Source organism: Mesoplodon bidens (genome assembly GCF_964165515.1).
Source record: "Mesoplodon bidens genome assembly, chromosome: 18".
Lineage (NCBI taxonomy): Eukaryota > Metazoa > Chordata > Mammalia > Artiodactyla > Ziphiidae > Mesoplodon > Mesoplodon bidens.
The window spans coordinates 28,464,308-28,482,197 of NC_138175.1; the positions used below are offsets into that span (position 1 = coordinate 28,464,308).

The 17,890-nt window shown below is 44.4% G+C and overlaps 1 pseudogene across 1 annotated transcript; it reads left to right on the forward strand.

The window, feature by feature from the left end:
- The first annotated feature begins 245 nt into the window (after positions 1–245).
- Positions 246–472, forward strand: LOC308605721 (heat shock factor-binding protein 1-like; annotated as a pseudogene). Its single transcript has one exon. The product of its transcript is annotated as a heat shock factor-binding protein 1-like (transcript).
- The last annotated feature ends 17,418 nt before the right edge of the window (positions 473–17,890 follow it).

Sequence of the window (17,890 nt, forward strand, 5' to 3'; positions counted from 1 at the left end):
AAGAGGTGGGCAGGGAGCTGGAAGTGGGAGATGAGGCTGGAGAGGGGAGCAAGGCTGGCTCAAAGGGGGCAGTCAGGATACTACGGTTGTCGGGATGGCCCTATAGACACTACTTCTGCAAAGTCAGTTTGACAGGTGGGAACTTGCTCCACAATATTCAGCAGGTGCAAGAAATGGTACACTGGGAACAAACAGCAATGTAGGTGATGGTCTGAGATAGCACCGCCAAGCTGGGAACTGGGGAGATGGCCGAGACTGACCCCAAGGCCGTGCAGGATCTCACCTCGGAGGTGCAGACACCCCTGCAACAGATGCAAGATAAATTTCAGACCATGTCCGACCAGATCATTGGAAGAATTGACATGGGCAGTCGCATTGATGACCTGGAGAAAACTATCACAGACCTCATGACGCAGACTGAGGTGGAAGAGCTGGATGGTGAAGACAGATCCCTGCCACACAGAAGAGGTGAAGGTTGCTCATCTGCACTGGAATCTGGAACAACCTTTTTACAAGCCAAGAGAAGACGATGGTTTTTTGCAACTACTATGTGTAGACAGGTTTTATATTATAAAGTGTGCATTCTTCTTACCATATACTATAGAGTTAATTTATAGAGTGATTTCCCTCCCATGCCCCCCACGTTTCCTGAACACGGTAACTTCATATCTTGGACCTTGGTCAGTTGTGCTATTAAACACTAATACTTCGGCAGTTCCTGGGGGGGGAAAAGAAAGAAATGGTACATTGCTTTATTTTTCTAGGCTAACATTTAAAGCATTATTCTATTCCAGGAACTCTAAATGTATTAACTCTTCAATCTATACAACCCTTTGAGGCAGATACTATTCCTAAATTCATTTTACAGATTGGGAAACTGAGGAAGAGAGGGACAGAGAGGCTAAATAACTCCCGATGGTCACAGAACTAGCAGAAACAAGATTTAAACTCAGGTGGTTCCAGAATCCACACGCTGAGGTGCTCAGCCATGCTGCCTCAAGTCAAAATGGGCTCTACACCGCTTGCTTCTCAGAGTGGCATGCTACAGAGTCTCCCCCATTCCTGGGGTTCTCTTTCTAGGGTGATCAAAGGCCTTGGGGGCATGATAAGCAGTCTACAGAACTTGAAAGTGAGCTTCTGGCCTTTGGTCCATTCTGGTCACCACTGTCCACATGATCCATTAAAAATCGGGGAACTGGGTTGCCCAACTCTCCACATCAAGGGGGGACCTGGGGTCTTTGACTCTGGCTCCAGAGGGACCAAGCTGTTCCTATCCCACCCCATTAGAGATCCACACCTGCTTCATCCGCTTCACCCAAGGTCCGCCCTCAGTGGATCAAGATGCGCAAACCAGGCCTTGGCAGGGATTCACTACTGGCGCCTGATGGCTTCTGTCCCTGAACCTTGGCCAAGAAAATCAGAGCCCGAGGCACAAAAACTTGGCCTTGCCACTTGGACTGGCTTGCTGGGAAAAGCCTACTCTTTCTTTTAAGTCTCCTCCAATAATGAAAACAGAACTAAAATTAACGTCTCCAAATCCAGCCTGCCACCTTAGTTGGCAAGCCCTCATGGCTTTTGCTTTTAAAAAGAAATAATGTAAATAAAGTACCTATCACAGTTCTAGGCTCAGAATAGTTCTCAAGAAGGAGTATTGAAAAAAAGAGTATTAGGCCAGAAAAATCAGGTTCCACTTTTCATCTGTGTGACTCTGGGTAAGTTACTTTGGCCTCTCTGCACCTCATTTTCCTCATCTGTAAATGGAGGTAATGATATTCGGTGTTGTGGTGATGTTATGAACGTTAAGTGAAATAATGGATGTAAAGGAGACATTCGCTAAAACTCAGCTTCCTGCCACTCTTTTCCCAAGCAGAGGTGGGTATGTGTGCCAAGGTCACAGAGATGCTAGGATTCCCCCTTTCAGGCCCCTGGGCTGGCTGAGCACCAGATCCCCACGGGGACTGACTACATTGGTCCCTATTAGGGCTGAGCAGGGCCGTGCCGGGACTTCCCCAGTTGCTGGTAGACTTTCCAGGCTGAGCTCAGGGGACTTTCCTCTCCCGACCTGGACAAATGCCCAGAGTGGAAAATGAGTGAGGTCTGTGCCTCGAGGATCCATTGTTGGTGTCTAGGCTGCTGAAAAGGGGGAAATGGAACAAACAGGAATAGTGGCCCTTTCCCATTTTTGGTCTTGGGGGTCTGAAGCTGGAATGGGATCCTGAAATGGCTTCCCCCAAGCCACAAATCTGGCACCTGAAAGGTGTCAGGGGAGGACAGCTGACCATCCACCCAAACGCAGGAGGTAGGGCTGAGTGGGGCCTCAGCAGCTCCATCCAATGAGCACTTTCTCCCAGCCAGGCCAGGAGGGGAGCAGGCAGAGAGGGTCCGGCTTGGGCTCCAGCTCTGGGCTTGCCACTGTTTTCTTACCTCTAAAATGATGGGCCCATAGAAAGGTTGGTGGTGTAAGGCATGAGGGGAGGGTTCCAGAGGTGGAGAGCACAGGGCTTCTGCCCCAAAGAGGATGTTGGCAAATCACTCAGCCTGTGTGAGCCTGAGATCCCTGGAGTAGGAGTAGGGAGCAGCTCCTGCCCACAGCACTGATCTCAAAGGGAAGTTGTGAGCATCGGATAACCTCTATGATCTTGGTGACTTTCTGCTGCATCCCTGCACCCCCTCTCTCCACATTCACGTGCACGTGCGTGCACACACACACACACACACACACACACCAGCCAGCCAGCAGGGCTTGTTCGTTATACCTCCAAAACACATCTTGAATCTTGAACTTGACCACCTTTTGCATCTCCACTTCCCTGGTCCAGCCACCATCATCTCTCATCCTCCTTTCCATGGCCTTCTCCCTGGACTCTTGATTTTTCTCTTGTCTCTCATGTCCTTTCTCCTACAGCAGCCAAAGGGATCATTTTGAAAGGCCAACTGAATCATGTCACTCGCCTGCTTTTAAACACTCCAATGACTCCAACACACACAGAAGAAAAGCCAAACTCCTCTTCCTGGCATCCCAGCCATGTGTGATATGGACTTCAGCCTCCTGCCACCCATACCCTTGCCCCATTGGCCTTGCTGCCCCTCCAACAGACCACAGCCCCTCCCTGCCTCAGGACCTTTGCACTGGCTATGCCTCCCACCTGGAACACTGCTACTCCCGGCTTTGACTGTGCTTGTCTCTCCCTTTGGAACTCATTGTCACCTCCTCTGAGAGTGGCCCTCCCTGACCACCCTTCCTATGAGAGACCCTAGTCACTCTTTTTTTTTTCTTTTCATACATCTTTATTGGAGTATAATTGCTTTACAATGTTGTGTTAGTTTCTGCTGTACAACAAAGTGAATCAGCTATAAGATATATCCCCATAACCCCATCTCCCCTCCCTATCCCACCCCTCTAGGTCATCACAAAGCACCGAGCTGTAGCTCTCTGTTTTACATTTGGTCGTGTATATATGTCAGTGCTACTCTCTCACTTTGTCCCAGCTTCCCCTTCCCCACTGTGTCCTCAAGTCCGTTCTCGACGTCTGTATCTTTATTCTTGCCCTGCCACTAGGTCCATCAGTACCATTTTTTTATGGTGGGAGCCCCTAGTCACTTTTTTTTTTTTTTTTGGTGGGGAGGCTGCGTTGGGTCTTTGTTGCTGCACAGGCTTTCTGGTGAGCAGGGAGCCACTCTTCGTTGGGGTGCGCGGGCTTCTCATTTCAGTGGCGCCTCTTATTGGGGACCACAGGCTCTAGGCGCGCAGGCTGCAGCAGTTGCAGCACGTGGGCCCTAGAGCGCTTGGGCTTCAATAGTAGCATCATGCGAGCTCAGTAGTTGTGGCTCACGGGCTCCACCGCATGTGGGATCTTCCTCCACCAGTGATCGAACCCATGTTCCCTGCATTGGCAGGCAGATTTTAACAACTGCGTCACCAGGGAAGTCCCCCTAGTCACCCTTGATCACTATTAAAAGAGACTTTTTTTTAAGGTAAAATCGTGATTCTCACATAATTATAAAATGAACACAAGTCAAAGATTTCATCTAACTCAGTAATTTGTGGGGAAACCAGTAAGACGTTACAACTGACTCAAAGGACACACATATATTGGCAATCACAAATGGATTTATAATACAGATGTAAAAATGGTCAATATCCACAGGGCAATAATTAATTGCATTCCACTCAAACAAAATCCACTTGCATTTCCGTGAATAAGAATCATTTGTATGTAGAAGTAATGAAAGGTGCAGGCCCTTGAGAATCAGCCAGCCAGGACTGGTGCCCCAGACAGGACACCCAGTTATCTTTCTTGGCCTATTTCAAAGTCTCTTGCAAGTTTCCTGACATCCTCTTTCTTGCACTTAGCAGCACCTTTAACCTTTTCTTTTCTTTCTTTCTTTTTTTTTTTTTTTGTTGCCATTTTACCTTTCACGTATTTCTTATCTTTCTCCCTTCGTCCCAGGCTTGAATGTGTCTTAAGGGCGGAAATTCTGTTTTGTATGCAAGCCTCCCCGAAATCCCGTGTTGAAAGGTACCCTCGCGACCTGAGGTCTTCTGGTCCCTGGGCAGAACCAGTGCGTGGGTAAGTCTGGGGTTAGGGAGGAGACGTGAATCACGAAATGACGCACTGCGGGAAGGAGGAGGCGAGGGACGGATTAATCCGCGGTCATTCCCTGCACGCGTACTGTGTGCCAAGCAAGGGTGCGAACTAGGAACACGGTTAGGAAAAAGGGTGGATCCGGCTGTGCCGCTGCAGGACTCGGTGTAACCCGGAGCCTGAGTAAATGAGTTAAACACACATACAAATGTGAAGTTGCAGTTTTGACGAATGTACGCGTGCCAAGAGACCCTGCTATATCCGGGCTTCACCTGGTTCGGGCGCCAGCAGAGATCTATAAGCCTGTGCGAGTGTGCGGACTTTACTGTTTCTCGCGCAACAGGCAAGAGGGCATGTATGCAGAAATGCAAGGGTACTTACAGATATGCAAGAATCAAAGCTGATGTGAATAGTAAATGCATGAATGCAGAATGAATGCCTGTCGGCGGCACGAACGCACACGGGTCGAAGTGATAGTCCTCGGTCTCTCCGCCGTTCAGAGTGTCCACCACACCGCGCGCGCCCTCTGCCGCTGCCCAGGCGCCTAGTTCTGCACCTTCTCGTTCCGTCTCGCTCCTCCCCTTCGAGCCAACGTCAGTATCTAGCTCCTCCCAACGCAGGGAGGAGAAGGAGACAGTGCCCGTGGTTCGCTACGCATGCGCACACAAGAGCCATTTTGAAGGGGATTGCTGTAAACGAATCTTACCAGTAGTCAGGATGGCCGAGCGGTCTAAGGCGCTGCGTTCAGGTCGCAGTCTCCCCTGGAGGCGTGGGTTCGAATCCCACTTCTGACAAGCTTTCGGTTTTTCTTTTTTTTTTTTTGCTTTTCACCTAAAGTGGCACATCAAATAGGTAATACTATTAATCTTTTTACGAAACAAGTATTTCCTTCTTAAAAGGTGTTTTTTTCTTAATGATATTTATTTGACTTTTGGAATGTAAAAGAGAAAGATCCGATCTGAAACCGCAAAGACACTCTCCTTAGACCCTGGAACGGAAAAAGAGAAAAAAAAAAAAAAAATGGGAAGATTGTCAGAAGTGGGATTCGAACCCACGCCTCCAGGGGAGACTGCGACCTGAACGCAGCGCCTTAGACCGCTCGGCCATCCTGACTCTTAGATGAATATTTGTGGCGTCTTTTTTAGTGCACTGTGTGGTGCGATGCGGTTTGGGAATTATCCAAATGATTTTTGAGGTCCCTGGTAGCTCCAGATCCAACCACACAGCCCCTCGTCATCCGCAATCAATAACCACCCACGTTGCCAAGATTTACCGTTATCCTTAAACTGGTTCAGTCTTTTTACTACTTATATGTTTTAAATGGAAACTCTAGCCCGAACAGAAAATGAAAATTAGTTTCTCTTGCCATCAATAGAAAATAACCATAAAAATAAATACTATGGAAATGAAACTATATTATTAAATTCTAGTCACTTGCCAACGCTCGGAACCTGAAGTTTTGACATTATTTTTAATGACAAATACTATCGAAAGGGTCGAGACTATTGTTGAGCCCCTGGGGGAAGTGAGGAGGGGGTCTACATGATTCTTTTTGGAAGGGGGTGTGCTCGGTTATGGACTTTGCCATGGGCTCCTCCATGGATGGGAAGACACGGGCAATGGGATCCCATTCCACAAGTGTTTAGCTGAAGCCTCATCAAGAGAAAGTTGGCTTTTATACCTTTTTGTAAACTGGCCAAGGGCAAAGCTGGAGGATGTTAAACCTGGAGAAGAGATAATTTATGTCTATAAAACCCTCATGTGTACAAGGGATTTAGGTTGTGGCTGTTGATCCTTGCTCCGAGAACTGGGGCTTGAGGTGGGCATGCAATGGGTGAGAGGTTACCACGAAGGAAGGTTTCCACAGAAGAAAGAGTTTGCTGGAAAGAAAACAGGGTGCCTGTGGAGACAGTGATATCCCCATCATTGGAGGCATTCAAGATGAGGCTGGACATTCACTGGCAGAAAAACTGGTAAAGGGATTTGACAGTTCCTGTTTCTTATTGCTGCTGTAACAAATTACTACTAACTTAAGAGACTTAAAACCACACCATTTATTATCTTATAGTTCTGGAGGTCAACACTGTGTTCCTTCTGGAGTCTCTAGGGGATATCCATTTCCTTTCCTTTTCCAGCTTCTAAAGACCACCACATTCCTTGGCTCATATCCCCACATCACTCCACCTTCTGCTTCTGTCTTCATGATGCCTTCTCTGACTCTGACCCTCCTGTCTAACCTCTTATTCTCACCTAACGCAAGTTTGTGTGCCCAAAGCACAGTGAGGCCAAACACACCTGAACATCAGAGTTTGGAGCAGAGAAAGATTTATTGCCAGGGCCATGCAAGGAGAACGCGTGGCTTGTGCTCAAAAGGCCGGAACTCCCCCATGGGTTTCAGGGAAGAAGGTTTTATACGTAAATTTGGTGGGGGAGGGCTACAGGGTGTGTAAGCTTCCTCTAGTTGGCGGTGAGGTAACAGGGTGGTGTTCTAAGAATCTCAATCATCAGCCTTCCGGTTCCAACCAGTCTGGGGTCCCAGTGCTTGTACTGAGCCTGAAGTTACCATCCTCTACCTGGGCAGGGGCCTTAGTTCCTATAGAAGAACTCAGAGATGTATGTCAGGTTTTCCTTACATCCCCCCAGGAGGAACCAGGAGGAACCAGGAGCAGGCCCCATGGCTGCACTATGGATTCTTTCTGTATTCCCTCACTCTAATTACTAATTGAATCTGCCCTTTGGAACTCAGAGAAGGTCTTAGAGGCGGAAACCGTTTCCCCACAAACAGATGGGGAGTACAGAAAGGGCTTTGTACTTGAGAAGGCCCCACAGGGTCCTGTACAGTTTCAATTCCTCCTTTCCTTTGATACTCCTGTCTTCAGGGGAACAGGTGTTGAATAGAGAGGTCAATCATAAACTTGGTAGAGGAACTTGGTTTTAGGGGAACTTGATTTCATTATAAAGATGCTTGTATTTACACTGGGTCCATCCTGATAATCCAGAGTAATCTCCCCTGTCTCAAAATACTTAATTTAGCCATATCTGCAAAATCCCTTTAATCATGTAAAGTAATATATTCACAGGTTCCAGAAATTGGAGGTAATTATCTTTGGTGAGGCAGCCTGTGTGTGTTTGAGGGGGGAAGAGGCAGGGTGAGAGGGAGACTTGTATATTTAAATTTTTGTACCATGTGCATATATTCTCTAGTCAAAAATAAATATGATTTCACCAGGTGATTAAGGTCAACATCAATAGTGATAAGTCAGATTGATAGTTTGTCAGATTGATTTGATGTGCCCTTAAATGGCACTTGGCCCCACACAATTATTCTGAGTCTAATCATGAGAAACATCTGACCAATCCCAATTTAAGAGCATCCTACAAAATACCTGAGTAGTGCCTCTCAAAACTAGCAAGGTCATCAAACACAAGGAAAGTCTAAGAAACTGTCACAGATAAGCCTAAGAAAAGACATCACTAGTAAATATAATCTGGTATCCTGGATAGGATCCTGGAACAGTAAAAGGACATTAGGGAAAAACTGAAAAAATCTGAATGAGGTATGGACTTTAATAATAATGTATCAATGTTGGCTCATTAATTCTGATAAATATACCATACTATAACTGAGCAGGACTCTAAGGGGCCTTCCCAGGACAGACCCCTCCCCCATATCCTCTGCTTTAGCTCCTCTCTGAAGTACATAGATAATAGTATCTGGTACACATTTCCTGAGTTGCTTTACTGATGCTAAAACCACCACCAAATGGAAGAAATTAACTACTTGATGATCATGAGCATGTAGCCCCCAGACCTATTGGCACCTAAGGATTGATAATGTTAGCCCCTGTGACACCACCCTGTTACCTCACCATAAACCAGTCAGAGAATTGTGCACGAGCTGATTGCATAACCTGGGACACCCAATCCTCACTTTGCCTTTAAAACTGCCTCAATGAAGCCCATTGGGGAAGTTCAGGCTTTCTGAGCATTAGCTGCTCTGGACTCCTTGCTTGGCGCCCTGCAATAAACGCTGCACTTTCCTTCACCACAACCCAGGGTCAGTAGATTGGCTTTACTGCACACAGGTGAGCAGATGCAAGTTTGGTTCAGTAACACTACTAATGCAAGATATTAATAACAGAGGAAACTGCGTGTGGGGTATAAGTGAACTCTCTGTACTCTTTGCAATAATTCTGTAAATCTGAAACTATTCTGAAAAGTTTAAAACTCTTAAAAATAATACAATTTCATAGATTATATATAACAAAACATATAAACTGTAAAATATATAACTACATTGTTTACACATTTATATTGTATATAAAATTATTTATTTAAAAAATATATAAAAAATGTGTCTATTAAAGTCTCAGAGGCCATAAAAAATCTGGATCTGTGATTATCTTTGGATGGTGGCATTTATTGTGAATTTTTCTCATCAGTTACCTGCATTTGATATTTGTATAATGAACATAGATTACTTGGGTAATTCTTTTTTAATTAAAAAACTGTCAGGAAAAATTGGCGAAGGCTTTGGAAAAGGCAAAAAGATTCCTGGATGTTCTTTCAAAGGAATATTATGTGTTGTCTACAGCTGTGCTGTCTAATACAGAAGCCACTAACCACGTGTAGCTACTGAGCACTTGAGATGTTTTGCAATCTTGGTATGAAAAAAAGAATGCAAAATATCTCAATAATAATGTTTATATTGATTACATGTTTAAATGATAATATTTTGAATATATTGGGTTAAATATGATATATGATTTTAAATTGTTTAAAATTCAGTTCGTAAGTATGCAAACAAATCTTGTCTGGTAAATGGAATTGATTCCATCCTTGGTAGAGGCCAGTTTTGCATTTATTAGCAAATTCATTTCAGCATCCCTGATTGTGAGAGATATGTACATATATATATATATATATATATATATATATGCATGTATGTGTGTGTACTACACAGTTCACTGGTATTAACTACACATATTGTTGTACAAACATCACCACCATCCATCTCCAGAACTCTTTTCATCTTGCAAAACTGAGACTCTATACCCATTAAACAATAACTCTCCATTCCTTCCTCCCCCAACCCCTGGCAACCACCATTCTACTTTCTGTCTTTTTTTTTTTTTTGGCCACACCACGCAGCTTGCAGGATCTTAGTTAGTTCCCCAACCAGGGATTGAACCTGTGCAGCCTGGCAGTGAAATCATGGAGTGCTAACCACTGGACCACCAGGGAATTCCCTATCTTTATTCATTTGATTACTCTAGGTACCTCATATAAGTGGAATCATATAATACTTGTCCTTTTGTGACTGACCAATTTCATTTAGGATGTCTTCAAGGTTTATCCATGTTGTAGCATGTGTCAGAATTTCCTTCCTTTTTAAGGCTGAATAATATTCCATTGTACATATATACTACATTTTGCTATCCATTCACCCATCAGTAAACACGTGGGTTGCTTCCATGTTTTAACTATTGTGAATAATGCTGCTATGAGCATGGCTGTATAAATATTTCTTCGAGATCCTGCTTTCAATTCTCTTGCACATAGTATACCAAAAAGTGGAATCTCTGGATCATATGGTAATTCTATTTTTATTTCTTTGAGGAACTGCCATACTGTTCCCACTGCACAATTTTTTTTTCATTTTACTTTAAAAATGTATCCTTTAAAAAAACATTCTCAACATCCAGGAGGAGAATAGAAGGATGGCCCATCTACAGATGGGTACTTAACTACAGCATCTACAGAACATCGTATATAATTAGGATATGCCAATTTCCTGTTGGGCAAAGGAGGAGAAAAAGAAAACTCGGGGCAGTGGTGGGGGTGATGGAGATGGTGAAGCTTGGTGTCCTGGAGAAGAGGTTTCAGGAAGGGTCCTGGAACTGTGGGCATGGGTGGGAAGGGCCAAGGGAGGATGGAAGATGGGGGCAGGTCCCAGAAGCAGGGCCCTGGGCCAGAGTGGGGTGAGGGAGAGTGTTGATGCCCCTATGACTATAGCTGGATCTTGCACCATTGGAAGGGAGGCTGAAGAAACTGACAGTGTTCCTTCTTCTCGTGGTTGCTTCTCATATGTCACCTCCTCCAGGAAGCCTTCCCTGATGCTTCTTTCCTTTGACTAGGTATTTTGGCTTCCTCTGTGTTCCCACAACTCCCGGGCTGACCCCTCAAAGCACTGGAATTGGAATGGCCTCTCTAGGTGTCTTCCTGCCCCTGAGGCTGTGCTCTTCAAAAAGGCAGAGATTGCAAGTCTCATTTGCCCATGAATTCCCAGGGCCTAGGACACAAAAATGTGGAGAAGGAGCTAACTGAGTACAGGTTGAATAATGAATGAACGATACAACAGGATGGGGAGGGCCAGGGGGCAGGAAGTCCTGGAAACGCCACTCCAGACCTCCTCATGCATCTGGCACCTGGACAGGTTGGAGTCAGTCCACCCAAGCCCTGGCCTGGCCATCTCTCTCAGGAACATGAGTTGTGGATCCCTGAACAAATAGTTAATCTTGATGTCCTCTCTCTGGAGCTCTGACCTCCCATCCCACACAAGCTCTGTCCCCATCCTAATGGGCTGAAGGGGCCAGGCAGGGAAAATGACCAAACCGTGTGTCCAACATATGCCTCATTCTGGGCAAATCAGTAACTGGCCCAGAGGTTGGCAGGCTCATGCCAGCATCCCACCCACTCTGTCCATACTTCGGCTGCGTCTCTCAACACAGAGACTTGCTCACAAAGGCCATCAGCCCACACCACTCTGCATGCCCACCCTTCGCTCTTGTACATCCACCTAGAACACCTCCTTCTCAAGTGGCTCTTTTCAAGGCTCTGTTCAAATGGCACCTCCACCCTGAAGGCCTCACGTCTTCTCCTACCCCGGGAGGTTCAGGCCTGGCGGCATTGCATAGACTGGCGTTTGCCTAGAAGTAATAGAGCCCCCTCTCCCTAAAGCTGTTGCTCTGTGATCTTCATGCGCACCCAGTTGCAGCCTGCTCCTTGGATGCACCCCCAGGGGGATGCACAGTGAGTGACAAGAGGAGCCACCTGGCCCCTGGTCACATTGCTCATGTACATCTTGAGCTAACTCTTGTCCGTCTCTGAGATGGACAGATGTTCCACCAGTGCCAAGAGGGCATTGGACAAGATCACTCTTCCCCAAACTTCAGGCATTTATTACCCTATTTTCCCCTAACTACATATCACTGTTCACCTCAAAAAATATTTTTAATTAGTTATTATTATTATTATTATTATTATTATTTTTGGCTGCGCAACATGTGGGATCTTAGTTCCCTGACCAGGGATCACACCTGGGCCCTTGGCAGTCCTAACCACTGGTCCACTAGGGAATTCCCTGTACACTTAAATTTTTTTTCTTTAATTGTGATAAGGTACATATAACAAATTTACCATTTGTAAGTGTACGGTTCTATGGCATTCACTGTTATGCAACCATCACCACATTCCATCTCCGGAATTTTTTCATCTTCTCCAACTGAAACTCTGTCCCATCAAACCATAACTCCCCATTCCTCTCTTCCTGAAGTCCCTGGCAATCAACATTCCATTTTCTCTTTCTATGGGTTTGACTTTTGCTTTTTCTTTTCTTTTTTTTAATATTTATTTATTTATTTATTTGGCTTTGTCGGGTCTTAGTTGCAGCGCACAGACTTCTCTCTAGTCGTGGCACACGGGTTAGTTCCCTGACTAGGGATCGAACCCACTTCCCCTGCATTGGGAGGTGGATTCTTAACCACTGGACCACCAAGGAAGTCCCTCTTTTGTTTTTTGATAGCAGCCATCCTAATAAATGTGGGGTGATATCTCACTGTGGTTTTGATTTGCATTCCTTAATGATTAGTGGTGTTGAGCATATTTTCGTATGCTTGTTGGCCATTTGTATATCTTCTTTGGAGAAATGTCTATTCAAGTCCTTTGGCCATTTTTAAAATCAGTTTTGTTGTTATTGTTATTGAGTTGTAGGGGTTCTTTATATGTTCTGGAAGTTAGCCTCTTTTTAGATTTAGATACATGATTGGTAAATATTTTCTCCCTTAGGTTGCCTTTTCACTCTATTTAACTGTGTCCTTTGATGCAGAAAGCTTTCAGTTTGATGTAATCCAATTTATCTATTTTCACTTTTGTTGCTTGTGTTTTTGGTGTCAAATCCTAGAAATCATTGCCAAACCCAACATCATGAAGCTTTTCTTTTTTTGGCTACGTTGGGTCCTCGTTGCTGCGGGTGGGCTTTCTCTAGTTGCATCAAGTGGGGGCTACTATTTGTTGCGGTGCACGGGCTTCTCATCGCGGTGGCTTCTCTTGTTGCGGAGCACGGGCTCTAGAGTGCAGGCTTCAGTAGTTGTGGCTCACGGGCTCTAGAGCTCGGGCTCTAGAGTGCAGACTCACACAATAGTTGTGGTGCACAGGCTTATTGTTCCTTAGCATGTGGGATCTTCCCGGACCAGGGCTCGAACTTGTGTCCGCTGCATAGGCAGGCAGATTCTTAACCACTGCACCACCAGGGAAGCCCATGAAGCTTTTCCCCCTATGTTTCCTTCTATGAGTTTTATAGTTCTAGGTCTTATGTTTAAGTCTTTGATCCATTTTGAGTTAATTTTCATATATAGTATAAAGCAAGGGTCCAATTTCATTTTCTGTATGTGGATATCCAGTTTTCCCAACACCATTTGTTAAAAGACTGTCCTTTCCCCAGTGAATGGTCTTGACACCTTTGTCAAAACTCATTTGACTGTGTAAGGGGTTTTACACACTTTTTGAAAATTAAATATTTTCTTTAAGTGGACTCATTTAAGCTGTAATAAATGTGTTTTTTGAAGAAACTTACGAAGACTTCCCTGGCATTCCAGTCATTAAGACCTCGCACTTCCACTGCACGGGACATGGGTTTGATCCCTGGTCGGGGAACTAAGATCCCGCAAGCTGCGCAGGACAGCCAAAAAAAAAAAAGGAGATTAACAAAATTAGATGTTAAAGACATATTAGCACCAAAAAAGACTTTCTCCTTGGCATAATCAGATTGAAAGTGAAGTTAAAAACAAAGTACTCCTAATGAGGCATTTGAAGTATTTGATGACTACCCCTGGGCCATCAAAAATCATCTTACATCCCACACAAAGGTCTTTTCCAGGGGGATGGCTGCTCTCAGATCTTAAAGGGGATTCTTGTCAATGATCCGCATTCCCCGAGCCTTTCCCACCTCTGTTTGGTACATTCTGGGCTGGGGTGGAGATGGCAATAGATTGAAAGCTGCTCTGGCCTCCACCTCCTGCTGGGGCCGGATGAGAGAAGAGAGGGTAAGAAGGAGCAGAAGCAGATGGGGAGGCTGGAAATGGGGGGGGGATACTTAGGCAGGACTGCCTCTCTCAGGGTCACTGCTGGGGATGAGAAGATGTAGATGCTAGTTCTGCTGTTGCCTCTAATTCAGTAGGTGACCCTGGGTAAGTCACTGCCCTTTACAAATGAGTAAAACTAGTTGGTGAACAGCCTCTTTGGAAGAATGGTGCAGCCACTTTCGAAAACAGTTTTGCAATGTCATATAAAGTTAATGATACACATACCACATGATCTAGAAATTCTACTCCTAGGTACATACCCAAGAGAAATAAAAACATATGTTCACACAAAAAACCTGCATGTGAATGTTCATAGCAGTTTTATTCATAGCCGTCCAAACTGTAAAGAACCCAAATGTTCATCAACCAGTGAAAGGACAAAGAAATTGTGGTATATCAATACAATGGAATACATTCCTTAATGAAAGGAAACAATCTACCTGTATGCTCATCAACATAGATGTGTCAATGAAAAATTAATTAATAGTCAATCTAAGAAAGAAATAGAAAATTTCATCCAAGCCAATCTGAGGATATAACCAGGCAGATAGCCTTTCCAAAAGCTCTGAGGACTGACTGTTCCACCTGTTAGAGGTCAAAGCAGAGTTATGTACATTTTTGAGACAAAGGGTTATGCATCACATGACGTATTGACAGTTTACACAATCCAAATCTGCATGTACAAAGCAAGTAGCGGGGCACTGTGACCCCTTACAAGATTATGAAGGAATGTTATCTCCTATAGAGATAATGCAGACACACAATACACACTAAAAGGGAGGGAGGAGAAACATACGAAAAAACATTTTATGTTTAAATTTGTCTTGTCTTGCCATAAAATATGAATTTTATTTCATCAGATGAATTTCAAAATCTTTATGTTACATAAAAGAGCTTTTCACAAAAGACTACTGTATAAGTTTCCTCTTGCTGCTGTGACAAATTATCACAAATTCAGTGGTCTAAAACAACACATTTATTCTATTGTAGATCTGGAGTCTAAAATGAGCCTTAAGGGGCTAAATCAAAGTGTCAGCAAGGCTGCTTGCTTCTGGAGGCTCTAGGGAGAATTTGTTCTTTGCCTCTTCCACTTCTAAAAGCTACCGGCATTCCTTGGCTCCTGACTGCATCCTGTCAATCTCTATTTCTGTGCTCACATTACTGTCATCAAATCTCCCTCTGCCTCCCTCTTATAAGGACATCTGCAGTTACATTTAGGGCCCACTCAGATAATCCAGGATAATCTCCTCATCTCGAAGTCTTTAATCACATTTGCAAAATCCCTATTTCCATAATAGGTAATGTTCACAGGTTCCAGGGATTAGGATGGAACATCTTGGCCTGCCACAAGTATATCATGTAAGATTCTATATAACATTCTGGAAAAGGCAAAACAACAATGACAGAAAACAGGTCAGCGGTTGCCTGGGGCCAGGGTGGAGGTCACAAAGGAACTTTTTGGGGTGATCAAAATGTTCTATATTTTAATTTTGGTCGTGGTTACATGACTGTCACATTTATCAAAATGCCACAGAGTGGGAGAAACAAAGTAGGAGAAAACAATAGCAACATACAAAAGTGACAATGGGGAGAGAGGATCCAAAATATAAAAGGAGCTCCAAAAATTAAAACAAACAAACACACACAAACTGGGCTGCAACACTGGAGGGAGTACAGTACTCCACAAGACCGCTGTCACTTCTGACGCAACTGCAGGGCTTGGGGGGGTCCCAAAACCACCCTCAGCTTCAATAATTCATTAGCTAGAAGGCCTCACAGAATGTGCTGCAAGCTGTTATACTCACAGTTACAGTACATTACAGATAAAGAACACAGATTAAAATCAGACAGGCGGTGATGGAAATGTTCTGGAATTAGACGGTGGTGATGATTCATTATAGTGAATACACTAAAACCACTGAATTGTATACTATTTTAAAGGGTGACTTTTAAGTTCCGAAAGTGGAATGTCCATTGTCCTCTCCCCAGGGAGTCACGGACGCCATGCATTACTTACCCAGCACTGATGTGTGACAGTGCACATGGAGTACCGCCAACCAGGTAAACTCACCAGCTGCCTGGGTGGCGAGAGCCCTTCTTGGGATTTCGTCACCTGGCCACGGTTGATCTCAGTGTCCAACTCCTCCAGGTGGAGCTACTTGAGCTGATGGACAGTGCCTCCACCCTAAACAAAGGTATTTCTGTCAGGCATGACGGGTCCAAAGTTTTAGAGATTACCTCTCAGAAACTGAGGAAAAATGGCCAGACCACCCTTTGGGCAAATGTAGTTCTTCACTACACAAAGGCAAATGATTCAAAACTTAAATTCACAGAAAAGGAAATATGAAAGGCCAATATTCAGCCACACTAGCTAAATATTAGGAAATACAAATGGAAACAATGAGACTTTTTTTTTAAGCTCACTACATATAACCATAGGGGCAGGTACAAAGTTAAGCTCACTTACTCTTTTATTTTTTTAATATTTATTTTTTTATTATTTTTGGCTGACTTGGGTCTTAGCTGTTGTGCACAGGCTTAGTTACCCAACGGCATGTGGGAATCTTAATTCCCAGACTAGGGTTCAAACCCACATCCCCTGCATTAGAAGGCGGATTTTTAACCACTGGACCACAAGGGAAGTCCCATAAACTCACTTACTCTTTTTTTTTTTTTTTTTTTTTAAAACCCCACATTTGTTTATTTATTTTTTATTTTTGGCTGTGGTGGGTCTTTGTTTCTGTGCGAGGGCTTTCTCTAGTTGTGGCAAGCGGGGGCCACTCTTCATCGCGGTGCGCGGGCCTCTCACTGTCGCGGCCTCTCTTGTTGCGGAGCACAGGCTCCAGACGCACAGGCTCAGTAGTTGTGGCTCACGGGCCTAGTTGCTCCGCGGCATGTGGGATCTTCCCAGACCAGGGCTCGAACCCGTGTCCCCTGCATTAGCAGGCAGATTCTCAACCACTGCGCCACCAGGGAAGCCCAACTCACTTACTCTTAATGGGGATGTCAACAAATATGGTCTTTTGGAGCAATTTGGAAGCATCTATTTAAAAAAAAAACATGCAAATACCCTCAATCCAGTGGTTCTGCTTTGAAGACTGGATTCATGTGTGTGCAGAGACACATAAATAAGAAGGCTTATATAATATTGAAACCTCATAACTCAGATGGGATTCGAACCCAGCCAAAACTCAGATTAGGACTTGAACCCATGGGCTGGGACTTGAACCTACTGTCTTTTGAGATCACACACCTGGTTTCAGGACTTAACGAAGCTCAGGTTCTTTATGTCTCAGCGCAGAAGGAATTCAGGGAGAGGTAAAGTGATAGGTAAGAAGTGTATTTATTTAGAGAGATACACATTCCATAGACAGAATGCGGTCTGTCTCAAAAGGCAAGAGCAGCTCCAAAATACGGAGTGGTTAGTTTTCATGGGCTGTGTAATTTCATAGGCCAACAAGTGGGAGGATTATTCCAACTATTTTGGAGAAGGGGCAGGGATTTCCAGGATTTGGGCCACCTCCCACTTATTGGCCTTTTATGGTTAGCCTCGGAATTGTTCTGGCTCCTGTGGGTGTGTCGTTTAGCATATGCTAATGATTATAATGAGTGTATAATGAGGGTCAGGGTCTACTGGAAGTTAAATCTTCCGCCATCTTGGGACTGATCAGTTCTAACCAGTTTTTGTTATATCCTCAATGGCTATGTCATTCTTTTAAAGGTTGTGCCCTGCCCCCTTCCCTCCTGTTTCAATATTACTTGTAATGAGGAACTGTTGGAAACCACTTACCTTTTTACCAATAAGGGAAGGGATAACGTAATAGCCATTCTATGAAATATTATACGACATATAAAAAGAATTAGGTCAGTCTTCAGGTGCTGTCATGGAGAAATTTCCAAGATATGTTAAGTGAAAAAATCAAGTTTCAATGTATACAGTAT